Source organism: Ambystoma mexicanum, chromosome 11, assembly GCF_040938575.1.
Source record: "Ambystoma mexicanum isolate Mex_15411 chromosome 11, UKY_AmexF1_1, whole genome shotgun sequence".
Taxonomy (NCBI): Eukaryota; Metazoa; Chordata; class Amphibia; order Caudata; family Ambystomatidae; genus Ambystoma; species Ambystoma mexicanum.
The window spans coordinates 1,442,918,461-1,442,941,098 of record NC_090934.1 but is presented as its reverse complement, the minus strand read 5'-3'; positions in this window follow the sequence as shown (position 1 = coordinate 1,442,941,098).

The following is a 22,638-nucleotide window of genomic DNA, read 5'->3' as shown; positions in this document are numbered from 1 at the left end:
TTATACAGGTGAAACAGGCAAATACCCGCAGGTATACTTAGCCTCTTAGGATAGTGCAGGCTGAGGGCAGGCTATAAACTACAGGAGGGGTTGAGTTGGCCCAGAAGCAGTCCAAAAAACATTACTGTCATTTCAAAATAATAGACTGTCCAACCAAATGTCTATAGAAATAGGATACATTAATTAAATTACACATCAAACACACTATTCAAAACACTTAAACCCAACCATGTAAGGGAAAAACCAGATAATGGAGACGTTGGATTAAAAGACAGGGGTGCACATGCAATACTTTCAGTAGCAATGTCAAAGCCACTGAAGATGTCTTCAAAAAAAGTAGACAGTGGGATCTTACTAGTCACTAGAGCCCTTTAAAGAAGGTCAGGAGGACAGAACCACTATTGTTACCTTTATTCCTGCACTGTAGGCTTTTAAACATTGAACATGGAGTTTGGGTGCTTGTGGTGGTTCAGCAGTGGAAAGGACTTGTGGGTCAAAGACACTGTGAAAAGGCAGTTCAGGTCATGGTACTCTAGCTGCAATGGCTTTTGGCTAAAAGAGGCTGGCATCCATACAGGCTGTGCTGCATTGGTGACTCTAGAAGACTTGGACCGCAGAGTGTCAGCGTTGAGTGGAACATTGAGATAATCGAGGTGATAATGCTTTGAAAAGGACACTGGCAGTTCCTTTGCAGCAGCTTGGATAACATTGACATCAAAGATTTTCAAATGGGTGTCAAAGCGGTTCAGAGATGCAGGGGGAGTCACAGGCCACTCACTTTCTTGGTTCTTAGTTGCTAGGACACCCTTTATAGGTTATCCAATAATAAGGATAGTAGTCCTTGATCTGCCGTTCCTAACCAGGAATGATCTAGAGAGTATTTTCCCAAATATTCCCTTAGGATTGTTAGAGGGAAGAGCTAGCTTTTTCCTTGGAAATGTGGTGTTTCACCTTTATGGCAAAAAATGTTGGAGCAGATTGTACTCCCAACCAGGCAAAAGATGAATCCTTCTCCTTCAGAAGCCAAAAGATGAATCCGCTAAGAGGAGCGTTGGTTTCACTTATTTTGGCAAAAGAGCACCACAGATTAGGTCCCTTCTAGCTTTTTGTAAGAGGTGCAGCGTCTGCCTGTCCATTTCATACCCATGCTTCGCTTCTGGAAATGGGGAGAGGGGAGGGACATGGGGGAGCCCTAAGAAAGTCCAAGGAAGGCCTCTACTGGGCTACTCTACTCCATCCCTCCCTGTCTGCTTACATCAAAGGGTTTGTGCGTAATGCCCTGATGTGATTTCTTTTGGCCTGGCAGAGCATACCCTTTGAAGCACTGGAATTCCCCCTACCCCCGGGACAAATTCCTTCTCCCAAGGAGTAAGCTTAGGTGAACTTTCTTAAAATTGATCTGCAAGTTCCTAGTGAGATTGGGTTAAGTTCAGGGGTTCCTGCAGATGTTTCCTTTCGGCCCAAATCTGCCTGATTCTCCTTTCAGAGCCATAAATATAAAGGGAGGTTTTGTAGCAACCTCTCTTAAAGGTTTGGCCAAACCCAAATCACCTGACTGCAGTTACAATTTGGGTGATTTAGGTTTGGGCCTTAATGATTATCCTGGCAGGTGACAACAATTTTAAAAGGAAGACAAATGTTTTTGCTTCGATGGAATGTATATGGCTTGTTTTGGTTCCAAGAAAGTGAATACACAGGAGTCCCTGACCAGGAAGTTCACAAGTAACAAATATGATAATACAATTACATCAATAGGTTACTGGCCAGAGGAATTGTGGAATCCCAAAGAACACCATATGAAAGCCAGACATGGCTTCTATTTATATTTGCATTTACCGCCACGGAGCATATAATTAGATAATTTAAGTGGGTGTCAGGATTTCCCACGGTGAAAGCCAGATCCTGAATGCAGGATTTTGGTTCCAAAAGTTGCTGGCAGGAATGGACATATCACTTTGTTACTGCAATGTTACCCAATTGCAAGCTGCTGAAAGGTGTCAGTAAACAGGCTTAGCAAAGTGTGCTCTATCCTTTTCTAGCATGGAGAATGATGAAAGGGCGATGTGATTAGCAGACCCCGCTTTCAAAGACCGATCTAGCAGCATATTTTTATTAATACAAATGAAAAAGCTCAGGCTTTCAACCCTCATGGATGGCATTCTGTCACATAAGACAATATACTAGTTGTAAAAATATGTCTTAGAATTGTTTGGCTTCAGGAGATTGCATTCAATGGCTATTGAATTGATACCAAATATTAGTTGCAAAGACAGAATAGTTTGGAGGTTTTAGGGAGAATTCTCACCCAAGTACTAAATGTCCTCTACCTTAGAGCCCTCCAGTTCTTTTTCTATATTTTGGGCTTTTGAACTTTTCATTTTCATTGTGTTTTACTTTTGTGTTCTTTGGTTATGGAGTTCTAAAACAACTCCATAGGCATTGTCTATTTCTGTGTGTCACACAGCACCTTCAGTGCAGTGGCACAGGGATGTCTTTCAGACTTGCCAAGGTTTAAATACCTTCTCCGGGACTAACTACTGTCTCCCAGAGCCTGTAAAGTTAAATTGGCTTTACTAGTCTCTTTAAATGTACAGACCCAGCACACCCTATCTTCCTATAGAGTGCTGGAGGGGTTGCTTCGCTTCCCCTGAGTCAAAACACTCGCATAACAGTCAAATGTTAACCCTTTCCTACTTGAAATGGCTGGTGGCAGTGGTTTATATCAAACTGCCATGGTTTTTCCCGACCACGAACAACGGTAGCTACAAATCGGGAAAGCCATTTTCAATATGGCGCCCAAGACCTATCTGTAAAAACAGACTACTCCGGTTAACCTTTTTTTTATCATTTCTTTTTTGGAAAGGTCCTTCTTGGGTTTTTCTCTGCGCACCAAATCAGGTTTGGTCCCTTTGTTCGTTGGCCTTTGGCGGGCTTCAGGGCTGAAGCCCTCCTCTGGCACCTGAGTATCTGGGGTGGACAGGATGTGAGGGAGGTGCCCGAAACTCCCTGTGCTCAGTCTCCTAGGAGACCTGAATGCACTCTGGTGTGATTGCCGGCTGGCTGTGTGAGTGACAGCCAGGCTGGAATGAATGGGGGAAAACTGTTTAAAAGCAGGTCTCTGGGACTTAGAAAGCAGAGTCGACAACTGGAACTAAAGAACCGAAGACGAGCTGCAGGAAAAGGACTGCTGCAATTCCTGGATGACCGGTGAAGCCCTGCTGCAGGTCCGAATTGCCTGAAACTCCATTGACAGAGAAGCCCTTCAAGGTTAACCTCTTCCCTTGAGTTTTGTGGGAACAACCAACTCGCAAGCCTCCTGGGCACCGTCCCCATTCTGGTCGAATTTTCTTCAGAGTTCTGTTGAAAACCGGATAGCCAAGGGCAAGGAAACCAGCTTGTGCACTTTAAGGCACTCACACCTTAAACAGATGTTTTGCTAAGGTTTTGGCCTCCCCCCTGGGCAATGCAGGAACCACCCGACGTCCTCCTTCTTGTCCCCATGACTGAAGCTCAGGAACAGCGAGATCTGCTCGAACTGCCAGGAACAACTGCCTCAGCTACAGCTATTCTTCACTTTTAAAGTACTGTGCAAACGCGGTGCGGCAATGTGTTCGGCCATCGCAAACGTTTCTGGAACTTTCCCAACTTCTAAGGCTTGTCCTCCCCTAAACATTCGTCTAACTTTTCACCTAGCCAAATTCTGCTAAACTCTGTGGCAAAGACTTACAGGCCGATTCATGGAATAATTAGCGTGGCGCAAGTGGGCAAAAACGTGCGAATCGCAGTGTAATAGCGAAAATCGCAGTGCAAGTGCGAAAATCGCACGAAAAGCAGCGCACGTCGATTCATGGAAGGCCGTGCGCGAGAAAATCAGCGGATGTGCGAAAAAAAAGTGCGCGGCGCACGTTGGCGCACAGGCCATCTAACAGCGTGCGCCAGGTCACAGCGAAAATCGCACAGGCCACAGCGAAATTCGCACATAGCGCGGCGCACGCAACAAAAGTAGGCGGAACACGGGCGTAACACTCGGAATGGGGAACAACTTGCTAAAACGTGGGCGTCACGGGGGAAGTACAGGGCACAAGTGCGCGGAACGCCCTCACGCTCGCCTACAACACGTATTCATGGAATAGAATAGGGGAAAAAAGCGCACGCTCAAACCAGCGCACAGGCACAAACACGACCGCCACAAGAAAGCAGGCGGTAGCATCTCTGCGGCTGTAAGAAATGTGCGCCAAAAGGTGCGCCAACAAATAGCACCTATATACTGCCATGATGAATGTCCCATACTGTGGCCCTCCAGGAAAAATGACGTGCAAAGGGGTACCCACAAACACGGACACCCGCTGACAAAAAATACGTGTGTATGTATACCGGGGTGCGCGGGAAGTCTCACACGCGATTTGCAGGGTACGTGCATCACAGGGGTTCGCGTGAAGTTATTCACGCGATCGGGCCTGGGGGAGCAGGCTACGTGTATTACAGAGGTTCGCGTGAAGTTCCTCACGCGATCGGGCCTGGGGGAGCGTGCTACATGTATTTCAGGGGTTCGCGTGAAGTTTCACACGCGATCGGGCCTGGGGGAGCGGGCTACGTGTATTACAGGGGTTCGCGTGAAGTTCCTCACGCGATCGGGCCTGGGGGAGCGGGCTACGTGTATTACAGGGGTGCGCGGGAAGTTCCACACTCGAATAGCCTGGGCGCGTGTATTTGAGGGGTGCGCGGGAAGTTCCACACGCGAATAGCCTGGGCGCGTGTATTTCAGGGGTGCGCGGGGAGTTCCACACGCGAATAGCCTGGGTGCGTGTATTTCAGGGGTTCGCGTGAAGTTTCACACGCGATCGGGCCTGGGGGAGCGGGCTATGTGTATTACAGGGGTTCGCGTGAAGTTCCTCACGCGATCGGGCCTGGGGGAGCGTGCTACGTGTATTTCAGGGGTTCGCGTGAAGTTTCACACGCGATCGGGCCTGGGGGAGCGGGCTACGTGTATTACAGGGGTTCGCATGAAGTTCCTCACGCGATCGGGCCTGGGGGAGCGGGCTACGTGTATAGCCTGGGCGCGTGTATTTGAGGGGTGCGCGGGAAGTTCCACACGCGAATAGCCTGGGCGCGTGTATTTCAGGGGTGCGCGGGGAGTTCCACACGCGAATAGCCTGGGCGCGTGTATTTCAGGGGTGCGCGGGAAGTTCCACACGCGAATAGCCTGGGCGCGTGTATTTCAGGGGTGCGCGGGAAGTTCCACACGCGAATAGCCTGGACGTGTGTATTTCAGGGGTGCGCGGGGAGTTCCACACGCGAATAGCCTGGGCGCGTGTATTTCAGGGGTGCGCGAATAGCCTGGACGCGTGTATTTCAGGGGTGCGCGGGAAGTTCCACACGCGAATAGCCTGGACGTGTGTATTTCAGGGGTGCGCGGGGAGTTCCACAAGTGAATAGCCTGGGCGCGTGTATTTCAGGGGTGCGCGGGAAGTTCCACACGCGAATAGCCTGGGCGCGTGTATTTGAGGGGTGCGCGGGAAGTTCCACACGCGAATAGCCTGGGCGTGTGTATTTCAGGGGTACGCGGGAAGTTCCACACGCGAATAGCCTGGGCGCGTGTATTTCAGGGGTGCGCGGGAAGTTCCACACGCGAATAGCCTGGGCGCGTGTATTTCAGGGAAGTTTTACACGCGATTTCTGCACGGTACGTGTATTTCAGGGGTGCCGGGGAGTCCCACATGTGATTTGACAGTGTGGGTCCTCCCAGGTGTACCCTGTACACCCTCCACGGCCACTGCAGGCAGCCCACACCACAGGGGACTACCCTGCATCCCTGGTCATGTCCCGCAGGCAGCCCACCCAACATGGGCATGCCCCCCAGCAAAGGCACATGTCTCCTTGAACTAATGAACACCAACTCATGTCCCCTTGCACCCCCACCCCCCAGCACTGTGGGGCACCTGCCAGCAGGCCCCCACCCATGTCCAACTCATGTCCCCCACCACCCCCACCCCCCAGCACTGTGGGGCACCTGCCAGCAGGCCCCCACCCATGTCCAACTCATGTCTCCCACCACCCCCACCCCCCAGCCAACAGGGTCACCCTCCACCAGGCCCCCACCCATGTCCCCTATCACCCCCACCCCCCAGCCACCAGGGGCACCCTCCACCAGGCCCCCACTCATGTCACCCACCACCCCCACCCCCCAGCCACCAGGGTCACCCTCCACCAGGCCCCCACTCATGTCTCCCACCACCCCCACACCCCAGCAGTGCAGGGGCACCCTCCACCAGGCCCCCACTCATGTCTCCCACCACCCCCACACCCCAGCAGTGCAGGGGCAGCCTCCACCAGGCCCCCACTCATGTCACCCACCACCCCCACACCCCAGCAGTGCAGGGGCAGCCTCCACCAGGCCCCCACTCATGTCACCCACCACCCGCACCCCCCAGCCACCAGGGGCACCCTCCACAAGGCCCACCACTCATGTCTCCCACCACCCCCACACCCCAGCAGTGCAGGGGCACCCTCCACCAGGCCCCCACTCATGTCTCCCACCACCCCCACACCCCAGCAGTGCAGGGGCACCCTCCACCAGGCCCCCACTCATGTCTCCCACCACCCCCACACCCCAGCAGTGCAGGGGCACCCTCCACCAGGCCCCCACTCATGTCTACCACCACCCCCACACCCCAGCAGTGCAGGGTCACCCTCCACCAGGCCCCCACCCATGTCTCCCACCACCCCCACACCCCAGCAGTGCAGGGGCACCGTCCACCAGGCCCCACTCATGTCTACCACCACCCCCACACCCCCAGCCACCAGGGGCACCCTCCACCAGGCCCCCACTCATGTCTCCCACCACACCCACACCCCAGCAGTGCAGGGTCACCCTCCACCAGGCCCCCACTCATGTCTCCCACCACCCCCACACCCCAGCAGTGCAGGGGCACCCTCCACCAGGCCCCCACTCATGTCTCCCACCACCCCCACACCCCAGCAGTGCAGGGGCACCCTCCACCAGGCCCCCACTCATGTCTCCCACCACCCCCACACCCCAGCAGTGCAGGGGCACCCTCCACCAGGCCCCACTCATGTCTACCACCACCCCCACACCCCCAGCCACCAGGGGCACCCTCCACCAGGCCCCCACTCATGTCTCCCACCACCCCCACACCCCAGCAGTGCAGGGGCAGCCTCCACCAGGCCCCCACTCATGTCACCCACCACCCCCACACCCCAGCAGTGCAGGGGCACCCTCCACCAGGCCCCCACTCATGTCTCCCACCACCCCCACACCCCAGCAGTGCAGGGGCACCCTCCACCAGGCCCCCACTCATGTCTCCCACCACCCCCACACCCCAGCAGTGCAGGGGCACCCTCCACCAGGCCCCCACTCATGTCACCCACCACCCCCACCCCCCAGCCACCAGGGGCACCCTCCACCAGGCCCCCACTCATGTCTCCCACCACCCCCACACCCCAGCCACCAGGGGCACCCTCCACCAGGCCCCCACTCATGTCTCCCACCACCCCCACACCCCAGCAGTGCAGGGGCACCCTCCACCAGGCCCCCACTCATGCCTCCCACCACCCCCACACCCCAGCAGTGCAGGGGCACCCTCCACCAGGCCCCCACTCATGTCTACCACCACCCCCACACCCCAGCAGTGCAGGGTCACCCTCCACCAGGCCCCCACCCATGTCTCCCACCACCCCCACACCCCAGCAGTGCAGGGGCACCCTCCACCAGGCCCCCACTCATGTCTCCCACCACCCCCACACCCCAGCAGTGCAGGGGCACCCTCCACCAGGCCCCCACTCATGTCTACCACCACCCCCACACCCCAGCAGTGCAGGGGCAGCCTCCACCAGGCCCCCACTCATGTCACCCACCACCCCCACCCCCCAGCCACCAGGGGCACCCTCCACCAGGCCCCCACCCATGTCCCCTATCACCCCCACCCCCCAGCCACCAGGGGCACCCTCCACCAGGCCCCCACTCATGTCTCCCACCACCCCCACCCCCCAGCAGTGCAGGGGCAGCCTCCACCAGGCACCCACACATGTCCCCCTACCCCCAGGTCCTGACGATACTCAATCATGGCAGTAATGGGCAGCATACCCAGCACAAACACCCAGGCAAGGATTGCATCCACCCACATAGTGAATGCAATTACATGATACAACCCCAATGGCAAGTCTGTAAATGAACACATGTCCGTCACACACACATACACAATGGGTGCAAGTCAATGTCAAAACCCATATCATGAAATGTATGAAACCAATGAGAAAATACCACAAGTGAAAGTTAAAAAGAACATGTATTAAAGATGAAAAATAAGTAAAAAAATCAAACATACAACAATGGCGATAACGAAATAAATGGTCCATGTCCGAGAACAAATGTAAAAATAAAAAAAACAAAGTAATCCAAAAACAAATGTTGTCCAAAGCAAAATCATGTGGAATTAAAATAATGAAAAACCATTTCCTCATGGTGAACACAATAATTAATAAAAAAAATGTTTCTTCCAAAAGCAAACTATATACACGAAAATTCCAGGGTCCATGAGCCCAACACCATAAATGAAACCTACTACTACCTAATGAAAATAATATATACAAAAAAGTGGCCATTGTCCGAGCGGTCCAAAAAAAAAAAATGAATAAAGGAAACCTAACACTAACTAACTAAATAACTATATACAAAGGCAGCGGGCAAGTCCTGCGGCTCACTCGGTGATGTTGCTGGCCAGGGCATCATCGAACTCCATGTCGATGTCCTGGAGGCGGGACTCTGTCCTGGCCCCGAGGTCTCGCAGGGATAACCCCATGTCCAGCTCAAACTCCCTGCGAGCTTCCTCGAGGCACTCAGCCCGCCTCAACGCCCGACGCATGGAGAACTCCGCCCTGACCATGGTGAGCCGCTCCTCTTCCGCCCGCTGCCGCTCCGCACCTATCCGCTGGACCAACTGCTCCCACACGGAAGACACCACCATCCCAGGGTTGCCCTGCCCTCCGGCCGATGCCTGCCCCTTTGATCTTGAAGGCCCCGAGCCATGATGCCTCCCACATCGAGCCTGCTGCTGCCTCCGACGCCACTGCCTCTGCCAGCACGACGGCATCCAGGCTGATGGAAACCACCGACGCCGTCGTGCACGTGCCCTGCCTGATGATGCTGTCACATCTTCCACCTGCTGGGGTCCAGTTGCTGTGTTGTCCACCCCTGCTAGACCTCCGACTCCCAACTGTGGCAGGGATGGGATCCCCACCGAGCTGGCTGCATTGGTCGGGGCAGGTCCACAGGGGGCCCTGGTGGCATCTGGGCCGGAAGACGGCAAGGAGAACGACTGGTGTATAGCCTGCACAGAGGAGGAGAGGGCCGCCAGATTGGACAACACATGCAGAAAACCCCCGAACATGGCCGATCCCAATTGGGCCACGACGGCACGGTGCACTTCATGATGACGTGCGTCGTCCTCCCGGGAAGCACGCACGGCATCACGAATCACAGCCGTGCGCATCGCGACCCCAATCAGGACCTTCTCCACACGGCCAGGGGTTCCCACGTCCGCAGGTGGAGGGGAGTCAGGTGACATGGACATCCCCTCTACCTGCGGACGGGCCAGGGACGGGGCATCCCTGCTGGTGCATGGTGGTGCACTCACAGGGTCAGGGACAGCGACATGCACAGGCCCCTCCACGGTGACCTGTGCTGCCTCCTGCCCCTGGCCCTGGACTGCACCACTTGCAGCAGCAGGGATGCCCCCACCAGGCCCCATGTGTGCCCCAGTGGTGGCCTCCTCCTCCTCTGTGCAAACCACCAACCTGGATGGCTCCTCACCGTCTCCCACCGTAGCAGGCCCCTGTGGGGGCTCACCCACCACTTCCGCTGCAGCCGTGGGGGCATCCCCGCCGCCTTGCTCCACAGCGCCGTCTCCGCCCTCTTCTTCACTAGCCGCTGCGTAGAGGGAGACAAAGAACACAAGCATCAGGGCACTGTACAATGGTCCCCTAGACAGGAAGCAATAGCAGATGAGCACCACTGTCAAAGTACACTTCCATCATGTCCCTCCACAACACATGGGTCAGTCCAGGCAAAACACACACAGTAACAGGCATGGTGCATGCCATGGACATTTCCATGCATGTCCAATGGACTCTTGAAACATTCAATGATATGTAACTCACATGCATCATGGCTCATGCCTATCACATGCACACACTTCACCTCTGTCACATCCATCTGGCCCCAAACACACCAAACACAGCGGATACAAGGGTAATTTGGCTGCTTCACTGAATCTGTGCATTGTCACACACATGTGTCATGCATCCATGGCATGCACAAGTCACAGACACGCAGGTCAGGCACACAGACATGGCTACCATATATGTACCTGGCATCAGCACCCATCCCTCACCCCCACCCATGTCCAGGTACAGAGACTGGCATGCTCTCATGTTCAAAATCTGCATAGGGCTCCCCATGCAGCATTTGAACACATGCAACAACCATGTGGGTCACACATCACTGGTCGCACATGCATTACCATGATGTCCCTGCACACATACATGCATACATGGCCTATGGCACACATACAGGCAAGTATCATAGAACCAGCACACCGCAACATGCCCTGTCTCACACAGTAATTCTTGGACACTTACCGCTCAACTCCAGACGGGCCTCCCTCTCAAGGATCTGGGCGTGGAGCGCTGGGCGTACGCGTTCCAGGACCCTCATCTGGATGGAACTCATACGGCCCCGGCCCCCCTCCACGAGGCGCCGGGCCTTCACAAGGGTCCTGGACCTCAAGTCCTCCCAGCGCTTCTTGATCTTCAGGACGTCGCGGGTTGCCACCCCCTCCGCGTTGATGGCAACCACACAGTCGGCCCAGATCCTCTGCCGTCCTTCCTTGCTGGCGCGGGACGATCCAAAGAGGGCATCATACTGCCCCAGGACATGCTCCACCAGGACACCAACTTCGGTGGCAGTGAAGCTGGTGCCCCTCTGCCCCTCTGGCCTGGGGTTGCCACTGGTGCCAGATGTGGAAGTGCCCGACATGGCAACCCCAGAGGCAGGTGTGGGTGGGCAACTGGGTCCTGGGGCTGGGCTGTGGAGCGATGTAATCCCAGTCGGGAGTCTTCAGTTCCAGCAGGGGTGGACACAGCAACTGGACGCCTGCAGATGGCTGATGTGCAGGCACCAAATGGCAGGGCACGGTGGCAGCAGGCAGGCAGGCAGGCAGGCAGCAGCAGATGGCACGTGGGAGGCTGCTCGGGGCACTGGGGGGCAGTAACTCGGCCTTCTGGGCAGGAGCGTGGTCTTCCGTGTGTTTTTGCGTGGCCAGCTTGATACGGAGTGATTTGGCACGTGAAAATCCTGCACGTCAGCGTGAAATCCGAGGAAAGGCCCTTAGCGCGTAAGCGCGTCAGCACGCATACGCGATTCTATTGGACCAGAGTCCCTCAGCGCGTAAGCGCGTCTGTGACGTGACCCACACGGGTGTTCCCCACTCAGCACGTGATGACGGGGCACACGTGGAAATACTGCACGTCAGAGTGTCATCGCGTGTAATTGGACAAAAGTGCGCGTACACGCGATTGGCCTATGTACGTGTATTTAATGGGTGCGCGAGCACTTACACACGCAAGTACATCAGCGAACCTGTATCCCGTGGTGCGTGTGAATTTCCACACGCTATTGGACTGGGAACTGGATTCCAGGGGTGCGCGGGTCACACGCTGTATCCCGTGGTGCGTGTGAATTTCCACACGCTATTGGACTGGGAACTGGATTCCAGGGGTGCGCGGGTCACACGCTGTATCCCGTGGTGCGTGTGAATTTCCACACGCTATTGGACTGGGAACTGGATTCCAGGGGTGCGCGGGTCACACGCTCGCCTAGAACACGCGCAAAGCATAAATTTGCGCACTTTAACAATAACAAGCTCAGACGCCAGGATGAACATACCGTTCCTAGCAGCAGTGGCAGTGGGCTACCAAAGGAGGAGGAGGAGGAGGATAGTCAGGGCCAGAATATTCACACCCAGAACCAGCCTTTTCGGGATGCCTGATGACCAGGTGTATGGGAGGTACAGGTTTCCACCACACATTATACTGGACCTGGTGAGTGAGTGGGAGGATGACCTCACATCACCCACCCTGTGCTCCTCAAGCACTCAGCCCCCTGGAGAAGGTCCTCAATGTACTGCACTTCTTAGTCACTGGATCATTTCAGCGGACAAGTGCCATAGTGGGTGGGGTGTCACAGGCCACCCAGTCACGCTGCCTACACCAGGTCTTGAACATCATGACTGCACGCCCATCAGTCCGCAGGCACATATACCTGCCCAGAACACCTGCAGAAAGGCATGCTGCCGCCCTGGATTTTTACGGTGTGGCACGATTCCCCAAAGTGCTAGGTGCCATCGACTGCACCCATGTGGCTCTACGTCCCCCCCAGGGCATCTGAGCACATCTATAGGAACCGCAAGCACTGGCATTCCATCAACGTGCAGGTAGCATGTAATGCCAAGGGAATCATCACCTCAGTATATGCCAACTATCCCGGCTCCACCCACGACAGCTTAATTTACCGAATGTCCACCCTAAGCCGGGACCTAGAAGCAGGGCGGCATGGCGATACATGGCTGCTTGGTGAGTATGTATGCCACTGCACATGCATGCATGTTGGATACTGAGCAAGGTCACAACCCCACCAATGATACCAATCACCACCTCCACAGGGGACAGTGCCTACCCTCTCAGCCCCCACATGATGATGCCAATTCGGAACCCCACCACGCCACCCGAGGTAAGATATAACACAGCCCACATTACGACCCGGGGCATAGTGGAGCGCACATTCGGAGTGCTAAAGTCACGCTTTCGCTCCCTTGACCGTTCTGGCGGGCAGCTGTTATACGCTCCCCCAGTAGTGTGCAGGATCATAGTGGCAGCATGTGTCCTGCACAACGTTGCAACACGCCGGGGCCTGGCCGTGCACATGGTGGTGGCCCCACATCCCCAACCACATGCACAGCCGCTGCGCATGGGAGGGGAAAGGGCACGGGGGGAGGCAGCCCGTACACAGCTAGTGGCTAATTACTTCACATAGAAATCACACCCCTGTGGAGTGCACACTGCCCTGGCACATTCCATCTGACAATCAATGATGACTCAACCTGACACTGATCCTGAATGTCTGGAGAATGAACCGTGAATACCATATCAGCCTGAGATTGTTCACCTGGAAGTGTCACAATGTGTGCATCCCTACCCACACAGACACCACCAATGCAGTTTTGTGAAGTTACACATTCAAGCAGCTAAAATGATTACCCACTTGCAAAATGCAACAAGAGGACAGTGCCATGTCAGCCAACCCAACCCCAGCACCGCCACACGACACACCGTGCATTGTCATGCTAATTGCAGGTAAACAAAGTAATCCCCACAACATGACACTAGTATCACTATGTACAGTGTCCCTATTAGAAACCTGCAACACCTGAAATGCTCACAGCAATGCCGGACCAACAACATACTTGAGCACGTAGTACCATTAACATGCCATCACAAATGTTACATATTAGTAGTCTCACCACCTGGAAATGCCTGCACTCCCACCACTACCAACTGTGCAGTGTTGGCGCCATTTAGAGTTGTAGGTGCACTGCTGCCAACATGGACCCCATCTCCAGACTAGAGGTCCTTGTGTAGACATGAGGAAGGGACCTGCAAATTGGGAGGTAGACACAGAAGATGAGTTACACATCAATGCAACATGCAGTATACAACACAACAGCAATATGCACTAGGAATGTATACACAGTATTGACTACAGACTGCCCACACAGCTCATGGGAGTCCAACGTCACTGTGTAATTCACTGTCACTTGGGCACACCCTTTGCAAGCCCATGGAAACGGGAAGCAGGAGGGGTGTGTGTGACTCAAACCCAAGCATCTGAACCAAATACATTACAAGCCTGCATGTGCCCAGCCACAATGCAGCGTATGCCCACAGGAACCACGGAAGCCAACAAATCGTCCCAAAAAAATAGGGAATAAAATAAATAACAATAAAAATAAAAATAAGAAACAATCAAAAATGGCCATTGATGGGCCCGGGGGGGTTGGGGAGGCCACCCAGGAGGTCCGAGGACAGGATGCACACCAGAACCCACCTGCGTGGATCCTGGGAAAATAAAACACCTCCATGGGCTCATGGCCCACACGGCTACCCTGTTGTGGGAGTATCACTGCTGTCGCTATTATCACCCTGTGCAGCTGCATCCGGAGGTGGTTGCACTATGGGAGGCAGCCCACGCAAGGCCCTAGTCTGCTCCTCCATGGCTGCAAGCATGCGGGTGTGGTAGGTCTGGTTCTGGAGGATGAGTGTGCGGAGGTCCCCATGCAACAACTCACGGGATGCCCGGACCTCCGCCCTCGTTGCCTGCATCTCAGCTGAGAGCGTACGGGTGAGACGCTCCAGCTGCTGTTTTGTCCTTTGGTGTGTTGAAGCCTCAAGCTCAACAAGAGTCGTCCTGAGGTGAAGGAGCTCCTGCCTCAGGGCTTCCCTGTGGCCCTGGGACTCAATGGAGATGGCCTCCTGCAGAGTCGCCAGTGCCGCCCGCCTGTCCCTGTTGGACCCCAACATGTCCTCCCTGTGTGACTGGCAGATGGAGTCGGTTGCCTGCTCTAGTCGCTCCATCATCCTTTCTGGGGGGACAATGGAAGTGGCCACCCTATCCATGGCCTGAGCCATCATCTCGGATGATGCAGCCTGTTGGGTTGCCATACCGTAAATGGATTGCTCCCATGCGGTATTGCCAGGTGGCGTACGGCCACCACGTCGGCGGGCACCACACCTGTCTGGGGCAAGGCGAACTGCGCCTTGCTGTGCCGGCACTGCCTGAGGCTGCAGGACTGCATTCCCCCTCTGATCTGCTGGCCCAGGAACAGGATCAGATGTCGCGGAGTGTGACCCTGCATCCGTAACCACCAAAGGCGTAGCTGCCAACACTGACATCCCCATGGAGGGTTCTGACCCTGGTGCAGGTGGGTGAGACAGAACAGAATCCCTCCCTGGAACACTCACCTGCGACGGCACGTAGGTCTCATCCGAATCAACACCTGAGTACAGCTCGGGGGAGGTGCAGCCAGAGACACCCCTTGAGAGCACGACCTGCAGCACTTGTGGGTTCTCCCCCACCACCACACCACGTCCCTCACTGGTGGTTGGTCGGCCCTCGGACCCCTCCTGGGTCTGCACCATCTCCACAACCCCAGCAGTATCAGGTGCGTCTTCCCCTGCAAAGACATGAAAACAAAGAAATGGAAACAGGCATTAGCACCATGGCACACAATGAGGGCTGAGAAGCAAGAGAACCAGTACTTGATTGACACATGTCCCACATGACTAAAACCCTCCCATGCATGCACCCTCACTGCGTATGAAGTGCAGGCAAATGGCACACACTGATGACACCAAGATGGAAAATGAACACATTTTCTGCATGCTGCCTGGCAGTGGCATCACACATTGGCCTGTGATTGCCAGGTGAAACACACATGCCATCACACAGATGGCATGTACCATTGCTATTGAGTGAAGATGGAGAGGAGGGCAGCACCTATTCATTCAGTCCAGTTCCCGCATGTAATTGCTTTTCTAATTCTAACAGGTCAGATTTTTCACCTGGAGCTGCCAGTCTGAAATGGTCCAATTGCACAGGGACATGTGTGTACAAATGATATCCAGGTAACAAAGTCACTCCACTTCACCATTGCCATGTCAGACATGTGACTAGTGGACAGCGACATGGCTAGTAAAAGTGGGGGAATGCAAACAGTCTGACTGAATGAACAGTGAAAAATAAGCAACAATGTTGTGGCAAGGTGACACTTCAAGGGCAACTGGCGTGCAGTTGGGCTAGATGTCTACTGTTGGCAGAAGGGATACTGCTATGGCCAAATGCAGCTGCGCAGGAAGTATTGCATGAAGCACATGGCTGACCCATACGACTCAGGTGCACACACTCTCACCTGGCACACAAACAGAAGCCCTCACACACACACCATGCACATGGATGACACACACATGCATGTGCACTCACCGGACAATGCCTCGTAATCAGCCAGATCTCCCACGCCTTGGATCTGTTCCTCCGTGACGTAGGTCCCAGCGACTGACTCATGTGGAGTGAGTTCCATGTCTACTACTGGAGACCCACCTCCAGTCACTAGAGTTGCGGCATGACTTGAGGCCAGCTTACTCTTTGCCCTGCGCTTTAGGTCATTCCAGCGCTTATAGCAATCATTGGCTGTGCGCCTCACGATTCCAAGGGCACTTACGATGTCCGCAACGGTCTGCCAGTGTGCCTGGCGTTGTGCAGGTGTGGTCTTGGATCCTGCAACAATGACCATCTCGTTGTCATGTCCGGACACATACTCGACAAGTGCATTCAGTTCGTCATCCGTGAAGCTGGGCTTCCTGGACGGGCCGGACTGTGTAGCCGTGTCTGGGGCATCAGCCTGTGCCGGACGAGCACTCTTCCTCTTCCGCTTGGAAGGTGGTGGTGATCCTGAGTGTCCTGCGCCGCTCTGGACACTAGGGGCAGGAGCCCTGGTGGTCTCTGTATCAGGAGTGTGGGATTGCACACTCAGCATGGGAGTTGGTGCAGGCATTGGCTCTAGTGTGATGGTGTCAGGGGGAATGTCAGCAGCATGGACTAGGACCGACACTGTCCTGGCTGGGTGTGTGAGGGCTGGGGTGGATGGAGCCGCAGCTGCCCCTGCAGCCTCTCCGCCCTGCCTCCTTGGTGCAGCAGATGACCTTGCTGCCCCAGATCCACGTGGCATGATGGCATCAACGTGCACCAGCGCACGTGTCGTAGCCCTGCTGACTTGGAAGTCAGCCATGGAGTCAGCCAGGTCTGGTGCCACAATGGGCTGGTCCAACAAGGGCTGAGCATGGATGGTGTCAGCCACATCAGCCTCAACGGGAGGGGGTGGGGGGGATTATGGGTGCCCGTGACTGGTCCTCCACACATGGGGGGACAGGCTCACCCTGCAAGTTACGACCACGTCCCCTACCGGATCCACCACGGCCACCACTTGTGGCTCTTCCACCTTTGCCACCCTTACGGAATCCTCGCCTCCCAGCCATGGCACTGATGTTAATGTGCGTATGGGAGTGGATGTAGACCATTGTCCTGGGCAATTGGGGGTCAAAGGGGTTGGGTACCAGATGGTAATTGTACCCTAGTGCTCTAGCAAGGCTGAATGTAACCCCTGGGGAAAGATGACGGGTCACGCAACGCACAGGAGGCCCAAAAAAGGGAGATGACGTGCACGCAACCCCTCCTAGACCACGTGTGCAGAAAGAAAAACCTGCACTACGCTGTGGCACCCAGTAACACAAGAATGAACGTATGCGTGTCACACGCAGCCTAGAATGACCTCTGAAGGGGTAGGATACACACGGGGCAAGCACAGATGTTAGATACGTGCGTGACTCACCGTCTGCCTGGTAAACGAGCGTGTAAAAGGAGCACGTTTGGTTGGCAACACCCCCGCCAAAAGAAGATTTGTACGCTGTCTGAGGAGACAGGACAACAGTAGAAGGGAACACTGTTTGAGGGAACAGGCCCAGGTAAACCAGTAAAAGAGAAAAAAGAGAAAAAGCTGTCAGAGGTAACAGGGAATACGAACTTGAAACGCCGTGAAGTAAATCGCGTGTGAAACGACAAGAAGTACAGAATTCACCCACTCGCTCTCCACGAAAAGCACGTACAAGGAAAACGTGTTCTACACGTACCTTTTATACAGGCCCGCACGTCCAGCGTCACTTACGCGGCGTGTACGCGCTAGTGCCATTTCCACCAATTACATGCTTTGTCACTTCTGCGTGTAGGGCCATTTCCACCAATTACACGCTTTGTCACTTCTGCGTGTAGGGCCATTTCCACCAATCACACGCTTTGTCACTTCTGCGTGTAGGGCCATTTCCACCAATCACACGCGATTACACTCTGACGTGCAGTCTTTCCACGTGTGCTCTGTCATCACGTGCTGTGTGGGAAACACCTGTGCGGGTCACGTCACAGACGCGCTTACGCGCTGAGGGCCTTTCCTCAGTTTTCACGCTGACGTGCAGGATTTTCACGTGCCAAATCACTCCGTACCAAGCTGGCCACGCGTACGCACACGGAATACCACGCTCCTGCCCGGAAGGCCGAACTACTGCCCCCCAGAGCCCGAGCACGCTCCCACCTGCTGCTGCCTGACTCCCTGCTGCCCCTGCACTGCTGGGGGGTGGGGGTGGTGGGTGACATGGGTGGGGGCCTGGTGGAGGCTGCCCCTGCACTGCTGGGGGGTGGGGGTGGTGGGAGACATGAGTGGGGGCCTGGTGGAGGGTGCCCCTGGTGACAGGGGGGGTGGGGGTGATAGGGGACATGAGTGGGGGCCTGGTGGAGGGTGCCCCTGGTGACTGGGGGGGTGGGGGTGGTGGGAGACATGAGTGGGGGCCTGGTTGAGGGTGCCCCTGGTGACTGGGGGGGTGGGGGTGATAGGGGACATGAGTGGGGGCCTGGTGGAGGCTGCCCCTGCACTGCTGGGGGGTGGGGGTGGTGGGAGACATGAGTGGGGGCCTGGTGGAGGCTGCCCCTGCACTGCTGGGGGGTGGGGGTGGTGGGAGACATGAGTGGGGGCCTGGTGGAGGGTGCCCCTGGTGACTGGGGGGGTGGGGGTGGTGGGAGACATGAGTGGGGGCCTGGTGGAGGGTGCCCCTGGTGACTGGGGGGGTGGGGGTGATAGGGGACATGAGTGGGGGCCTGGTGGGGGCTGCCCCTGCACTGCTGGGGGGTGGGGGTGGTGGGAGACATGGGTGGGGGCCTGGTGGAGGGTGCCCCTGGTGACTGGGGGGGTGGGGGTGGTGGGAGACATGAGTGGGGGCCTGGTGGAGGGTGCCCCTGGTGACTGGGGGGGTGGGGGTGATAGGGGACATGAGTTGGGGCCTGGTGGAGGGTGCCCCTGGTGACTGGGGGGGTGGGGGTGGGGGTGGTGGGAGACATGACTGGGGGCCTGGTGGAGGGTGCCCCTGGTGGCGGGGGGGTGGGGGTGATAGGGGACATGAGTGGGTGCCTGGTGGAGGCTGCCCCTGCACTGCTGGGGGGTGGGGTTGGTGGGAGACATGAGTGGGGGCCTGGTGGAGGGTGCCCCTGGTGACTGGGGGGGTGGGGGTGGTGGGAGACATGAGTGGGGGCCTGGTTGAGGGTGCCCCTGGTGACTGGGGGGGTGGGGGTGATAGGGGACATGAGTGGGGGCCTGGTGGAGGCTGCCCCTGCACTGCTGGGGGGTGGGGGTGGTGGGAGACATGGGTGGGGGCCTGGTGGAGGGTGCCCCTGGTGACTGGGGGGGTGGGGGTGGTGGGAGACATGAGTGGGGGCCTGGTGGAGGGTGCCCCTGGTGACTGGGGGGGGTGGGGGTGATAGGGGACATGAGTGGGGGCCTGGTGGAGGGTGCCCCTGCACTGCTGGGGGGTGGGGGTGGTGGGAGACATGAGTGGGGGCCTGGTGGAGGGTGCCCCTGGTGGCGGGGGGGTGGGGGTGATAGGGGACATGAGTGGGTGCCTGGTGGAGGCTGCCCCTGCACTGCTGGGGGGTGGGGGTGGTGGGAGACATGAGTGGGGGCCTGGTGGAGGGTGCCCCTGGTGACTGGGGGGGTGGGGGTGGTTGGAGACATGAGTGGGGGCCTGGTGGAGGGTGCCCCTGGTGACTGGGGGGGTGGGGGTGATAGGGGACATGAGTGGGGGCCTGGTGGGGGCTGCCCCTGCACTGCTGGGGGGTGGGGGTGGTGGGAGACATGGGTGGGGGCCTGGTGGAGGCTGCCCCTGCACTGCTGGGGGGTGGGGGGGGTGGGAGACATGAGTGGGGGCCTGGTGGAGGCTGCCCCTGGTGACTGGGGGGGTGGGGGTGGTGGGAGACATGAGTGGGGGCCTGGTGGAGGGTGCCCCTGGATGGTGGGGGTGGTGGGAGACATGAGCAGGTGTGCAGGGTAGTCCCCTGTTTTGTGGGCTGCCTGCAGGGGCCGTGGAGGGTGTACAGGGAACACCTGTGAGGACCCACCCAGCCTAATCGCGTGTGTAACTTCCCACGCACCCCTGTAATACACGTACCAAGCCAAATCGCGTGTGAGAATTCCCGCGCACCCCTGAAATACACGTACCCTGCTGAAATCGCGTGTAAAGCTTCCCGCGCACCCCTGAAATGCATGCGCCCAGGCTATTCGCATGTGGAACTTCCCGCGCACCCCTGAAATACACGCGCCCAGGCTATTCGCGTGTGGAACTTCCCGCGCACCCCTGAAATACACGCGCCCAGGCTATTCGCGAGTGGAACTTCCCGCGCACCCCTGAAATACACGTAGCACGCTGGGAGACATGAGTGGGGGCCTGGTGTAGGGTGCCCCTGGTGGCGGGGGGTTGGGGGTGATAGGGGACATGAGTGTGGGCCTGGTGGAGGATGCCCCTGCACTTCTGGGGGGTGGGGGTGGTGGGTGACATGGGTTGGGGCCTGCTGGCAGGTGCCCCACAGTGCTGGGGGGTGGGGGTGGTGGGAGACATGGGTGGGGGCCTGGTGGAGGATGCCCCTGCACTGCTGGGGGGTGGGGGTGGTGGGAGACATGGGTGGGGGCCTGGTGGAGGATGCCCCTGCACTGCTGGGGGGTGGGGGTGGTGGGAGACATGGGTGGGGGCCTGGTGGAGGCTGCCCCTGCACTGCTGGGGGGTGGGGTGGTGGGAGACATGGGTGGGGGCCTGGTGGAGGCTGCCCCTGCACTGCTGGGGGGTGGGGGTGGTGGGAGACATGGGTGGGGGCCTGGTGGAGGCTGCCCCTGCACTGCTGGGGGGTGGGGGTGCAGGGGGACATGAGCAGGTGTGCAGGGTAGTCCCCTGTTTTGTGGGCTGCCTGCAGGGGCCGTGGAGGGTGTACAGGGAACACCTGTGAGGACCCACCCAGACTAATCGCGTGTGTAACTTCCCACGCACCCCTGTAATACACGTACCAAGCCAAATCGCGCGTGAGAATTCCCGCGCACCCCTGAAATACACGTACCCTGCTGAAATCGCGTGTAAAACTTCCCGCGCACCCCTGAAATGCATGCGCCCAGGCTATTCGCGTGTGGAACTTCCCGCGCACCCCTGAAATACACGCGCCCAGGCTATTCGCGTGTGGAACTTCCCGCGCACCCCTGAAATACACGCGCCCAGGCTATTCGCGAGTGGAACTTCCCGCGCACCCCTGAAATACACGTAGCACGCTGGGAGACATGAGTGGGGGCCTGGTGGAGGCTGCCCCTGCACTGCTGGGGGGTGGGGGTGATAGGGGACATGAGTGTGGGCCTGGTGGAGGATGCCCCTGCACTGCTGGGGGTGGGGGTGGTGGGTGACATGGGTTGGGGCCTGCTGGCAGGTGCCCCACAGTGCTGGGGGGTGGGGGTGGTGGGAGACATGAGTCGGGCATGAGTGGGGGCCTGGTGGAGGCTGCCCCTGGTGGCTGGGGGGTGGGGGTGGTGGGAGACATGAGTGGGGGCCTGGTGGAGGCTGCCCCTGCACTGCTGGGGGGTGGGGGTGGTAGGAGACATGGGTGGGGGCCTGGTGGTGGGTGCCCCTGGTGGCTGGGGGGTGGGGGTGCAGGGGGACATGAGCAGGTGTGCAGGGTAGTCCCCTGTTTTGTGGGCTGCCTGCAGGGGCCGTGGAGGGTGTACAGGGAACACCTGTGAGGACCCACCCAGCCTAATCGCGTGTGATAATTCCCACGCACCCCTGTAATACACGTACCCAGCAAAATGGCGTGTGAGAATTCCCGCGCACCCCTGAAATATACGTACCCTGCTGAAATCGCGTGTAAAACTTCCCGCGCACCCCTGAAATGCATGCGCCCAGGCTATTCGCGTGTGGAACTTCCCGCGCACCCCTGAAATACACGCGCCCAGGCTATTCGCGTGTGGAACTTCCCGTGCACCCCTGAAATACACGCGCCCAGGCTATTCGCGAGTGGAACTTCCCGCGCACCCCTGAAATACACGTAGCACGCTGGGAGACATGAGTGGGGGCCTGGTGGAGGCTGCCCCTGCACTGCTGGGGGGTGGGGGTGATAGGGGACATGAGTGTGGGCCTGGTGGAGGATGCCCCTGCACTGCTGGGGGGTGGGGGTGGTGGGTGACATGGGTTGGGGCCTGCTGGCAGGTGCCCCACAGTGCTGGGGGGTGGGGGTGGTGGGAGACATGAGTCGGGCATGAGTGGGGGCCTGGTGGAGGCTGCCCCTGGTGGCTGGGGGGTGGGGGTGGTGGGAGACATGAGTGGGGGCCTGGTGGAGGCTGCCCCTGCACTGCTGGGGGGTGGGGGCGGTAGGAGACATGGGTGGGGGCCTGGTGGTGGGTGCCCCTGGTGGCTGGGGGGTGGGGGTGCAGGGGGACATGAGCAGGTGTGCAGGGTAGTCCCCTGTTTTGTGGGCTGCCTGCAGGGGCCGTGGAGGGTGTACAGGGAACACCTGTGAGGACCCACCCAGCCTAATTGCGTGTGATAATTCCCACGCACCCCTGTAATACACGTACCCAGCAAAATGGCATGTGATAATTCCCA